General features: G+C 46.1%; 2 pseudogenes; both read left to right on the top strand.

Moving 5' to 3' along the window:
- The first annotated feature begins 5,492 nt into the window (after positions 1–5,492).
- On the top strand, positions 5,493–8,559 carry LOC136469309 (glutathione S-transferase T3-like; annotated as a pseudogene).
- Positions 8,560–10,109: 1,550 nt separating this feature from the next.
- On the top strand, positions 10,110–12,107 carry LOC136469308 (uncharacterized; annotated as a pseudogene).
- Positions 12,108–12,989: the final 882 nt, after the last annotated feature.

The raw sequence follows: 12,989 nt of genomic DNA, 5'->3' as shown, positions 1-12,989 counted from the left end.
GAATCGAACAACACATAAGCTAGATGGGAATTGATGGTAAACATACCAGCCATCATAGCTAACTGTAATCTAACTGTACTAACAAGTAGATGGTAATTTTGTGAATCTAACAAAATTGGTTTCACTATTTTTGGACAACTACACAATTTACTACAATTTTTCAAAGTTCTGTTCGAAACTATATTGAATAAACCTTCAATAATTCACTGAAATAGGAAAACCACATCCCTTCTTGCGTGGCCCATTTCCAAACGGCTCAGCCCACCCCCGAACGCTCAGCACTCCGGTGCGGCCTAGCCCGCAATGCCCGCGCTCTCACCCGCGTAGCGCACCAGCACGGCCCAGTGCGGCACAACACACGCGCGCCAGCGGCCCACGGAAGGAAAACCTACGTGGGCGCTACATTAAGCAAAAGAGCCCTCGGGTTCCAAACAAATGGAACCGCAGTCCATGCTACTATTCCCATCTCTCACTGACTCAAGCATTTAACCCCCTGGTTTGCTTCAAATTTACAATGCGATGTCCTTGGCCGGACTTAATAGAGACCATGACCCTCCCGGCCTAACGCCGGCGAGCACGCACCTCCACGGCCCCGATTCATACCATCATGACACTCCTCAACCCAAGCGCATTCGATAGAGGTACTAAATAGCCTGGTTGGTGACACACAGAGGCATGGCCACACACCATGGCGGTGTTTGGCCGTGGTGGCGCCGATGCTAGTGAATAAACCTTGCCTAACGCCTCCACCGCTACTCCTTAACCATCTACAAACCGTGTTAAACAATGTAGAAGTCCTAATTGAGTCGCTACTACATTCAAGCGCGTCGGCCACGGAAATGCATCTACCCACGTCCGTCGGGGACGGCCACGCGCCCTGGCGAACCTTGGCCCTAATTGAGTCAACTAGCTACCCTAGGAGTAAGAGGGCCTCACCAGACACATGACGGACGGATTGGGCGAAGGCATGAGGCTCGACAAGATGGTCGGCCACGAAAACAGGGTGACTCTGGTTCCCATCGAGCACGGCGATGGCGTCTCCGGTGACCCACGGCTCCACCGGTGAAACCACTGCACGAGCGTGATCACCAAGTCAACCATTACGCAAGGCACAACCAAATTGAAACGGCAAAGCACTACACGACGGCCTAGACGTGCGCCCGCTCTGGCAGCCATGGCGGACCGCCGGGAGGGGAACGCCCCGCCTCACCTCACTGTAGGCCGAACGAACGCCGGGACAAATTCACTCGAAAGATAACTATCCGAGCTCGTTGTGTGCACAGTTAATTTGAAAATGGTGGAGTGTGTGAGGCCAATTGCAGGGGCGACACCTACGGACTTATGGCGGCCGGCGATGGCAAAATTTCAAATAGGTGCCCCTCGCTTGTTCCACCGCCATAGTGCCCGGTTAGGCACGACGCCATCCTTCCACTTGACCACCACACATGCACAATACAAAGAAAAGGCCCAGCACATCAGTTAGGCTTTGGCGCGGCTCAGCCAGCCGACGACCTCCAAGGCGATGTGACGGGCACTCCTGGCGTGGCCTCGCACGCAAGCGTGAGAACACGGCAAGCAGGACGAGCCCACACGCGCGCACAGCCGATGTCAATAGGAGCAGTAACTAGATGGCAGCACTGGACGGCACACAATGCGAGTGACGTGATGCGACGCGAGCAGCAGCCTCGGGCAGATGCACTGGAGGTGGGCAGAGCATCTAGGCATGGTCGGGCCCAGCGCGCACGCGTGCCAGGTGCCAGAGCAAGGTAGCAGGGGACCCTAGCTGGCAGCGTAGGGCCAACGCGCTATGTGTGCGCGCGCAGGCACGATGGCGACCGGTGCGGGAGCGTACGCGGCGTGCCAGGGTAGCAACACGGCGCGGCCAGTAGGGCGAGGACAATGGCAGGGACCGCCAGTGCGGCGGCCCGCACGTGGCGTGCTCGCACAAGCACGACATTGGCGATGCGGGCGGCACAACAGCGTGCTAGGTAGGCTAGCGCAGCAGTGCCAGGCCGAACAGGGCGGTGACCGCGCCCCAGGCGCTGGCATGACCCAATCCGTGGCATGCACGCTTTTTAAAGCCATTCAAAAACTCAAACCCAATGATTCAAGAGTCGAACCAGCTATTCTACACTCAAGAGGGTACCAAGGGCTAGCCAACCGTGCCAAAACATCTCACCACTTCCTAACCCGATCGCTCTACAAAAATTGTCGAACATGACTTCGTCGACCCATTTTCAAATTTACGCGAAATGACTAAACTTTGAACGGTTTCGCATCGAATCCTTTTTCCAAGCTACTTGATACGCTAGCTAGCGAACCTCGTCCTCGACCGCACATATTTCATCGTCGTCTATGAAGTTCGGGCTACCAATTTTACTATGCTCTGCGATGCATTTCGTAGTATTTCCGTCCAATAAAAATTCATTTAGAATATTAAACGATACAAAGCGACCTGAAGGGTAACATTGGTTTCTTGTTTTAGATGAACGTTTCAAGTGCCGTACATTGATTTATACTTTATGTTACACACATTTACACATAAGTATGATGCTCATGCAGTGTTTTAGCAAAAATTGTACAATGTAACACCGAGGGTGTTACAGTAACTATACGAAAGACCAGTCATAGTCAATTGGACCATATGTATTGATTGAAAATAGACGCCGAGTGCAAGGTAAAGAAAACTGTAATGATAGGAAATGGGCGCTCGTCTGTCCGGATGGATCGCTCCATGTGCTCGTATTTTTTAATTCATAGGCCACCTTGTTGATTTGTTTTAAGTGTCCGGACGCACTACTCCACGCGTCACGTCCCGCCCCGGTTGTGTTGTTGCTCCAGGCTGCATCGGCTGCTCGGTGGGTCCGGTTATATTTTAAGACAAATGTGCATAAAAATACCAGAACGTGAGACATGCATTTATACCAAAAGAGGACATAATCGACATGCATGCATAGCAATGCTGAATGACCAGCTAGAACAACGTATGGCCACCGTCTATACTTGCATGCATGTGCACAAAAATACCTATGGTCCAAAAATAATTATAGATCACACATATACGTGTGCTTCATTATATTACGAGTCAACTTTGCATGGTCAACATAAATATCAACCATTTTCAGATGAACCTTGATATGTTAGAGCCACATATAAAATATTTGTATGGCCAGCTTAATAATTTATTTTGCCTGATTAACCATAGTCAACATTGTGCCAAAATTTTATCATGCATTTGTTTTTAGCGGTAATGCTACGGAGCAGTCGTCCGTCCATTCGGACGGACCGCTCCGCGTGCCCTGCCCGCGTCGCTTGCTCCGCGTACCCCGCCAACCTGCACCGTTGCTCGCTCTGTCCCGTGCGGATTCACCTCGTCGTTGCACGTGCCTCACCTGTTGCGGCCTTCTCGCAGGGCCACCTCCACCGTGCAATTCGTCGTGCTCCCATCCATGTTGCACTAAAAGCGTATGTTGTAAACATATGTGCCAAGTGTTTCAGATGTATGTTGGAAGTGGTCCATATGGATGTTGCAAAAAAGTAGATCTAGATGTTGCCTATGTTGCAATGGCTATACACGTATGTTACAAGTATCAATTCAAAATATGTCAGCTACTTCAGACATATGTTGTAAGTATTTTATCTGAATGTTGCATATGTTGCAGTGGCTATACACATATGTTGCAAGCATATGTTCCAAATATTTCATCTACTTCAGACTTATGTTGCAAGAAGTGCTTCATGTTGAAGTGTTTAATGTGTAGCCGCAAGCGGTACTCGCAGGTGAAGGTAGTCCTTATGTGCACGATACGGATGTTGCAAAAGTAGATCTGGATGTTCATATGTTGCAATGGCTATACACATATGTTGCAAGTATCTATTCAGAATGTTTCATCTACTTCAGACGTATGTTGCAAGTGTTTTATTTGAATGTTGCATATGTTGCAGTGGCTATACACATATGTTGCAAGCGTATGTTTCAAATATTTCATCTGCTTTAAACGTATGTTGCAAGAAGTGCTTTCATGTTGAAAGTGTTTCATGAGTAGGCATAGGTGGTACCCGCAGGTGAAGGCGGTACCTATGTGCGCGATACGGATGTTGCAAAAGTAGATCTGTATGTTCATATGTTGCAATGATTATACACGTATGTTGCAAATATCTATTTAGAATGTTTCATCTACTTCAGGCACATTGCCCCTCTCCATTTATTTCATTGCATTTTCACTTTTAACGTTTATATCTTTTTTATTCATCACATTCCAATAAATAAATATAGAAAACAAAGAATAAAGAAAGACCTTTGAACCTTAATTTTTTCCTAAAAAATAAAAGTTTTCATCATCAAGTCATTGATTTTGTTTTGATTAAGAACAAAACCTATCTTATAAGAACTTGGTTGAACTGATGATCTAACTAATCCAATGTGAACTAATATCTTGAGGTGTTTGTGGTTATTTTGGTCTAAATAAATTTGTGTCTCGACTGTATGCATGCACCAGTACAACCCTTGACGAGTCCCATAACATGGAAATTAGAGAGAGGTCACTTGTTATAATTATCGATGGGCAGACCAGTACTTGATATAGCGACAACTAACTTCTTGTCGACTTGAACTAAAGATCCTCAACGAAAGTCACGAAACTTGATATTTAACGGTAAAACAAAGCATACATAGTATAAATATAAAATTGAAGTTATGATATATTTATAGATTCTAAATTTTAAAAGGATATACACACATAATTTATGTTCTTGTTTTCCATTTTAATTTGATAATTTATTTTCTTCCGTTGTAATACACGGACATATTTGCTAGTATATATACAAGTATGATATCTCCAACGAAAAGGGAAAAAAAAGAAGAATTTTGGGCCTAGTTCTTCCTCGTTTCTCCTTTTCATATCGGCCTCGTTCGCCTCATTCCTGGGCCGCGCGCTGTGCTGGGCATGGGCGGAGTTTATGGGCAGTGGGCTCACTCTTTTGGACTTCTCTCTTGCTTTGCGTTTGCGGGGAGCTTCCCAAATTTCCTCTCGTCTGTATCAGCATTCAGCAAGGTAGCTCCGCCTCCGCTCGGCGGCGCTGGCGCCAACGCGATTTCTTCCACATCTTGTAAGAGCAACTCCAGCCCACCTCCTAAACATGTCCCTATTCCAAATTTAGGGACTTGATCCAAAAAAATCCACTCCAATGCAGCTCCTACTTGGGCTCCCATTTTAGGAGAGCTGTCAAAATTTAGTTTCGGGTCCCCAGAAAACAGGCCCTCCTATTCCTCCCCCGAATCGTCTTCCCCGCCGCCGCTCGGGAGCCGCCGTGCTGCTCCTGCCGCGAGCCGCGAGCCTCCTCCCCTCCCGGACTCTACCTCGGCACGGCATCGCGAGCGCCCCCGTCCACCCCAGGAGCACCGCGCCGCGTGGAGCCTGTCGCGGGGCTGCAGCCACGCTCGCGCGTCGCGCGGGCATCGCGTGGGCTTGTGGCAGCGCGGGGAGCCGCAAATGGCGGCGCCGGGTTTCTTCGGAGGCGCGCTGCCTCCCCGTCCGGCTGCTGCCACGAAACGTCGTTCCTTCGTCGCTCCTCATCGCCAATCTGCCTCGATTCCCCTCACTGCCAACCTGCCTCGTCGACAAGAAGGCCCTTCTCCCGGCGGCGGCAGCGGCAGGATGCCTTCTCCCGGTAGTGGCGGCAGCGGCTTACCTCGCCGGTTCCCCAACGACCAGCCTCTACTCGGCCCTCGTGCGTTGACCTTCACGGAGCCTCACGCCGCCACCTGGGACGCCGGCAGCACCACAACATCACCAGCACACGTCTATGAGGTTGCCGGCGACGACTTCAGCCCCAACCATTGGACGCCTGACTACTCGGTGAGTTGTGCTAATTTCATTCCCAAGAGAGCCTTCTGAAGTTCTGATTCATTCCCAAGAGAGCTTGCGTCAATATTGATAGCCAATTTGTCTTGGGTATCTAATCTGAACACATAGTAGTTGACATATCAACAATCCAACAAGTCCTAGTTCAGCCTTTCTTTTCTAGGGTTAAACATAAACCCACCTGGTTTATAGCAGTAGCAGTTGTATATTCTTTTTGATTCAGATGCAAAGCTGTAGCTGCACTAGATTCAGATATGATAATCTTTACCTAAGAGCTGCCTCTACTGCATAATCTTGGATTTTCATTATGTCTGATCTTGGGGATCTGCACATTTGCAATGCTACAGAGGGTTCCAATTTAATACTCCACTGTCATAGGAGGAGTACTCTGGCACTAGAGTTCCATCATGGTGTTTAGGCATTTATTGTGAATTAAATAGTTGAGTTTACCTCTAGACACTAGATGTTGTGGCTTGTTGCTTGTATGCCATTGTGATGAGTTTCAGTATAAGTATCACAAGTTTGAACTTTGGGCTTCTGAAGTTTCTTTGCAATCTATTACATACTTGCCTTCATCATAGTCATGTGCAATTGTATGCCATTTTACTTGGTTCAGTTAAGGTAATTAGGGCATTCTTGTAAAACAGGTTGCTATACATAAAGGTAATTAGGGCATTCTTGTAAAACAGGTTGCTATACATAAAGGTAGTAGGGCTTGAACTGGTTAGCTAGTTCTCCCACAGACGCATCGTGGCGCACTGCAATACAGACGCGCTGCCCTGCCCTGCCCTGTGAATGATGCAAAGGCCAGCCGCAGACGCCGCAGCATGCACTTGGCCGGGGATCGATCGATCCATCCATCTCCTTTCTGCGGCGCGGCGAGCAAAAGCTTGAAGCCTTGGTTGATAAGGACATGGGAGCCCTTTCGCTCGCTGCTTTGCTTTGCCTTTGGTTCCGCTTGATCAGGACTCAGGAAGGCAAGGCCGGCCTGATCGCGTGTTCCTCTCTTCCTCCTTTCGATTCCTTCCGTCGCCTTTGTAGAGCCCAGCAGGATCGATCGATCCATCCATCTCCCTTTGACAATACTCGATCAGTATGAAATCTTAATCGATGAGCTGGTGTTACTTTAATTAATCTTTAATAATAGTATGACTTTGTTTATTTTATTATATAATCTGGCTCGCTTTCTACTCTTGTCTTTGACAACATGCATGTGCCTCGCTGTGACGATGTAATGTCAGGCACAAGTTTTATTGGTGCCGCTACACCGGGCCATCCTTGTGAGATCGCCTTTGTCATGTCTAAACAGGCTGCAGGGACACGCTGCAACTGCTTTAAGCAGGTCGGGCCACAGGCATAGCGGTGCACTGTAGTCGTAGCTTTCCAGCAGGTAGAGCGAACACGAACACACAGCACTAGTTCAGTTCTGTTCAGGCAGGCGTGTCGGCGGCGGACCATCGCCATGTCCCTGTGGTGGTCGATGGAGCTGAGCTGAACCTGAACCGTACCGCTGTGCTTTCACGGGCTAAACCAAACCTATCGCGTCTTTTCTTTTCTCCTAACGTAACAAGCCTTGCAGTTCTACGCTCTTAAGATTGTTCTAATAGCTGAATCTGAATCAACACTCATATTTCTGTATATTTCTTTGCAGCAACCAAGGGCTTCAAGTGCAGCAGGAAGTGGATATTTCACAAATATATTGACACAGGAAGTGGATGATGATTTGGAATTGTTGAGGCAGCAGGATGCCACTCCAAGTACTGGCGGCAAATCCAAGCGAGGCAGCAACTACACTAATCTTGAAGATATCCAACTTTGCAAATCTTGGATTCATATTAGCAATGACCCTATCATAGGGAATCAGCAGCCAGGAAAAACTTATTGGGAGAGGATCGCAAATGATTTCCACAGGAACAGGGACTTTGAGTCCGATAGGACTCCCAATTCACTCGAGCATCGCTTTGGGATCATACTAAAGGAGTGCATGAAATTCCAAGGCTACTACGAGGAGGTCGAGCGTCGTCATCCAAGCGGCATTCCATACCAAGAGCATGTAATTGATCTTGCACTTGGTTCATCCCATATCTTGTCATTGCTATATATCTAATCATGCACTTGATCTTTGCTGCAGCTGCTGGAAGCCCAAGCAAGGTATGCCAGAAAAGCGAATGGCAAAAATTGTCAATTCGAACATTGTTGGCTCACGTTGAGGCACACTCAGAAGTTCGAATCAACGCTTGAAGGCAACAAGAAGCCGGCCAAGTCCAGAGAGCTCAACTTCCCGGTAGGAAGTGAACAAGAGGACGATGAGTCAACCGCCCAAGGCCAAGAAAGCTCCTCAATCCCTTCTGCCAAGAAAGCCCGACCTTCGGGTAGAAAGCAATCCAAAGACAAGCTGAAAAAAAATGAAGGAGATGACGAGTACAAGGATATGATGCAAAATTTGTTGGTAATGAAGACCGAGGAACATATGATGAAGAAAGAAAGGTGGGAGAAGGATATGATGCTTGAGCAACGCAGGCTTCAGATGGAGGAGGAGCGGCTGCAGTAGGAGCAGGAACAAAAAATTATGTTTTGTGATTTGACCACCATGGACGATGATCAAAGGGCATACGTGAAGGCGAAGAGAGCGAAGATTGTGAAGGCGATGAGTGCTAGTGTAGGCGAGACAGCTAGTGGTGAGAGTGGAGTGTAGGTTTGGTGAGAGTGGAGTCACTTATATCTGGTAGTGGTAGTTTTCTTATGCTACTGTTATCATTATCAATGGCACTGCAATCAGTATTGTTCAGTATATGCTATGCTATATGTGTTATCACAGATGCTATATGCACTGCAATTAGGAAATGTTAGTTCCTTCAAAGATTTGGTTTCTGTTAGTGGGATTTGTTTCTGTTAGTGGGATTGAGCGAAGTCTGGTGTGTGCTGTTTTTACTTGGATGGTCAGTGTTGAATCAATGATTCTAGTTCACTTATAAATATTTCATGAATGTGTAATATGTTCAGCCATGCGCATGCATGTTAATTTCTCTATTTTCTATGTGAAATTCTGCTCTCGTGTTTTCTTTTTTAATTTCAAAGCAGGGTTTTTAGAATTACAGATGTTGGATTTTCTTTTCTGATATTTTCTTTCTTTGGTTATTTTTTTATTTTTCTGGACCTTTTTTATATTGATTTTTACTCACTCTTTTGTTAAGTATTTTATTTTTCTAGTAGTCTTTGAACTCAATAAGCTTAAGTTTGAATTTTTTTATTTCTCACATGCATACATAACATATTTGTAGTTCTGTACACATTTGATAATCCATCATGCATACCGTGACGATGCGCCAAGGCTCTGGAACATATGTTCTTTTTTTTTGCTTTCAGACGCTACTACTGTATCACTGATATATCCAAATATCTGATCAGAGCTTCAGGTAACTACTTTTTATGTACTTGAAATACTCATATTTGTGATATGTGGACATGTGCTACAGGCTGCCAAGTCAGTTTATAACTACCACTTCTTTAAGAAAATGAGCACGAGCACTGTTGTTTCATCCAGTGAAAGCAACAGACGTTAGATGTCCAGAAGCATAGCCATTTATTAGTTGCTACTTGCTACGGCAACAGAAATAACAGCTTCTCATCTCCACAGAATGCATTAGTCTTCGACACCAATTCCATCTCAGAAATAACAGCTTCTCATCAGTATGGCACTATCCAAGTGATACAGTCAGTATGGCACAAGACTTATGCAGCCACGTATGTGAATGAATGTACGTACATTACATTTACATGCAGGCACACAAGAACCAAAACTTGTACGGCCGCCAATGCGTACACAGGACGTATATATGTAGTACCACCCATATGGCCAGATATACACATACATACACAGTGGATGGCGATGGATCCTGTGTCCGTTCTCGGCTGCCCGGGCGCCCGGTACATCACATGGCAGGCAGGGGGCACGGCAGGGGCGTCTCATACGTGTAGCCGTGTCACTGTGCATATACACGTACACGTGCCCCGGCAACGCACGAGCGTATGTACGAGTACGTTTAGGGCGCAGGACGACGTACACTTCATATTTATTAGCAGCTCCATTGCATGAATTGCGGCGCACCGGTACGACACGTACAAACACCACACACACGGCAAGCAGCATGTGTGCAGGGTAGTGTAAAATATACGACGTATGGCATCAGGCCAGCAGAGGTGCAGCCGACGACGAGGGGCACGGCGCAGTAATCCATGCGTGGGATGGGGCAGCGTGTGCCTGAATGCGGTCAGATCACCTGGCTCTGCCTGCTGGTCCAGTGCACCCGGCCGTTTACTGCTACGGCGCTACCGGGCCAGCAGACACAGGGCATGCATGCAGTGAACCATTTAAGGTAAGGAGTTTTCTGTAAATGTACGTTGAATTTAAGGTTAAATATACGTTGAATTTAAGGTTAAATAAATGGGTATGGACCTACAGTGAACCATTTTAAAAGTTCATGAACCCAAAAACCCACTTTCAAAGTTGATAAACCTAAGTAAAATTAGAACGCAAGTTGATGGACCACCCATGTATTTAACTCGATATATAATTATTTAGCATATCCTTATGCTCATACTTTGTAGAATTGTAGTCCCGTGCATGTTTGTGCAGGACATCTGGCGCCATATACATTCCCTATTGCCACTGCGTGATGCTGCCCGTGGTGCTTGCTTGTCTCATGTGTCTCATGCTTTTCTAAATTCCTGGAGGCGTCAATCCCAATCTCACCTTAAATAGGCATATCCTGGGCTCAAATGCAAAAGCACCTCGAGAGAATTCCAGCTGCATAATTGACAACATCCTGAGGAACCACAAAGGCAGCCACATTAAGATACTCAAACTTCAGTTATATGGTATTTATGATTCCTACCAGTATTTGGACAGTTGGCTTCAGGTTGCTGTTACACCTGGGATTGAAGAACTCACCATTGAGCCATATCATAGTGGATATAGTATATTCAAATGAAGCAAAATATCCCATGCACAGTTTTATCTGATGGGGTCCGAAACTCAATCCGGTGTCTTCAACTTTCCTTCTGCGCCTTCCATCCCACAGCTGACCTTGGCCCGTTGAGAAACCTAAGTTCGTGCCTGGAGTCCGTGCATATTTTGGATGATGAGTTTGAGTGCTTTCTTTCGAACTCCCCTGCTTTAGGGCGGTTAGACATCTACAACTGCTTAGAGATAATGTGCATGATGATACCTTGCGTGCTGCTGCAGCTTAACTGCTTAACGGTTTCTGCTTGCTTCAATCTGCGAGTGCGAGCAAAGCTCGAAATCTATCCAGTTTTATTTTATATTCAGGATGGGACGTAAAAGTCTCACTCGGAGAAACATTGCAATTGAAGAACTTTCACATGCGCCGTCCAAACCTCATATGTTATGCCCGTGCCGAATTTCCATCCAATATGCCAAACCTCGAGTCTCTTTCCATCGGTTCGGATTCTGAGGTATACTTCTCCCAAAACTTAATTTGTAGATTAGGAATGTGTGCATATCACAGTAGTTATCATACCTTTGTATAATTAATCTGAGACATCTTTATGTTGCAGATGGTAGATACACCTATGCTGCCTAGCAAATTCCTCTTCCTCAAGCACCTGCTTATTTATCTGGGATGGGCCTCTTGCCCGGGTTATGATTATTTTTCTCTGGCTTCTTTCCTTGAAGCTTCTCCTTGTTTGGAGAATTTGTTGTTGAATGTAAGGCACCGTTCATTCCATCCTGAAAAGACATCTGATCACCCTTGGAGGACCATTCTTTAAGTGTATTTTCTGTCAAGGGGACCATTCTTTAAGTGTATTTTCTGTTGTCTCTTTCATCTTCAGGTATCCTAGGAAAAGATACAGCATGCATCGGTTTTTGACGGTTCATCGCAGTTGAGGCAGATTCCTGAACAGCACCATGGCAGCCTCAAGAGTGTGAAGTTCATAGGTTTCAATTCAGAGAAGAACTTGGTTGAGCTTACATGTTACATTCTCAAGAACGCCAAGTCACTTGGTTACCTTACACTGGATACCACTTATGGTGATCCGAAGTGTGATAACGCAATACTGACCGGTGGCAAGTGCGCTCCCATGAACAAAAGTTTTCTCATGGAAGCCCGTAGAGGGGTTGCGGCAATTAGAGCATATATTGAAGATAAAGTTCCATCTACTGTTAAGCTGACAGTGGTGGAGCACTGTACCCGGTGCTATGCTGATAACTTATCTGAATAGGTTAGATTTGGATGAACCATGTTTTTCTTTCTTGGATTGAAAGGCAGTTAGTGTATAGCAGATTCACAGTACCTGTTCCTATAGATGGATGAGCCATGCCCATATCCGGCTTGTTCGGCTTCTTTTTTCAGCCGGAACAGTGTTTTTCTCTCACAACATTTCAGCTGGAACAGTGTTTTTTAGCTAATTTCAGTTAAGATTCTTTGGTACATCTAGCACATACGTGTATTTTTTTTATTAATTAATTTGGAGATGAGCTGGGTTTTGTTTGTGGTGATAAGCTGGCATCCTACCTGGACTCAGACCGATGTTTGAATGTCCTGCTCCACTCTGCTCCTTCCGACCTGTGTATCGAGGATGGTGCGTGGGCCCAATGCATCAGAGTCCTCAACCCACGTCTATATATGTGTCTCCAAACCAAACAAAAAAAACTAAGACGATGGCAAACATGAGATAAGACGAATCTAACACTTGTCGGTTCAGTTTCAAAAGATGAAGCCAACCACAACAAACAGGATAGAACCAACCCATCCCATTTGTCTTCAAGGACGACACATGGCAAGTGTATTTTGTGCAGCAGCAACAGCCGTGAGTTTACTGCCACGTTTGCTGTACATCCGGCAGCTACGACCTACACACTACTAAAAAAAGCTCATAGTTTCATACTTTACTATAGAAAAACACGAGATCTGGATGCTACCTGTCCATGGAGTCAAATTTCTTAACGTCCATCTTGCCTTTGGCTCACTATGGGAAGGAAAATTCCACGGTTGCCTCCAATGCAAGACGGGTCCTGAATTGTCAATACTGATAGAGCAGTACACTCAACTACATATATCAAAATTTGGCATAGAGTAAGTGCAATCTCAAATCAAGTCGTAT

This window comes from Miscanthus floridulus, chromosome 8, assembly GCF_019320115.1.
Source record: "Miscanthus floridulus cultivar M001 chromosome 8, ASM1932011v1, whole genome shotgun sequence".
Classification (NCBI taxonomy): Eukaryota; Viridiplantae; Streptophyta; class Magnoliopsida; order Poales; family Poaceae; genus Miscanthus; species Miscanthus floridulus.
This window is presented reverse-complemented; position numbering and strand designations above follow the sequence as displayed.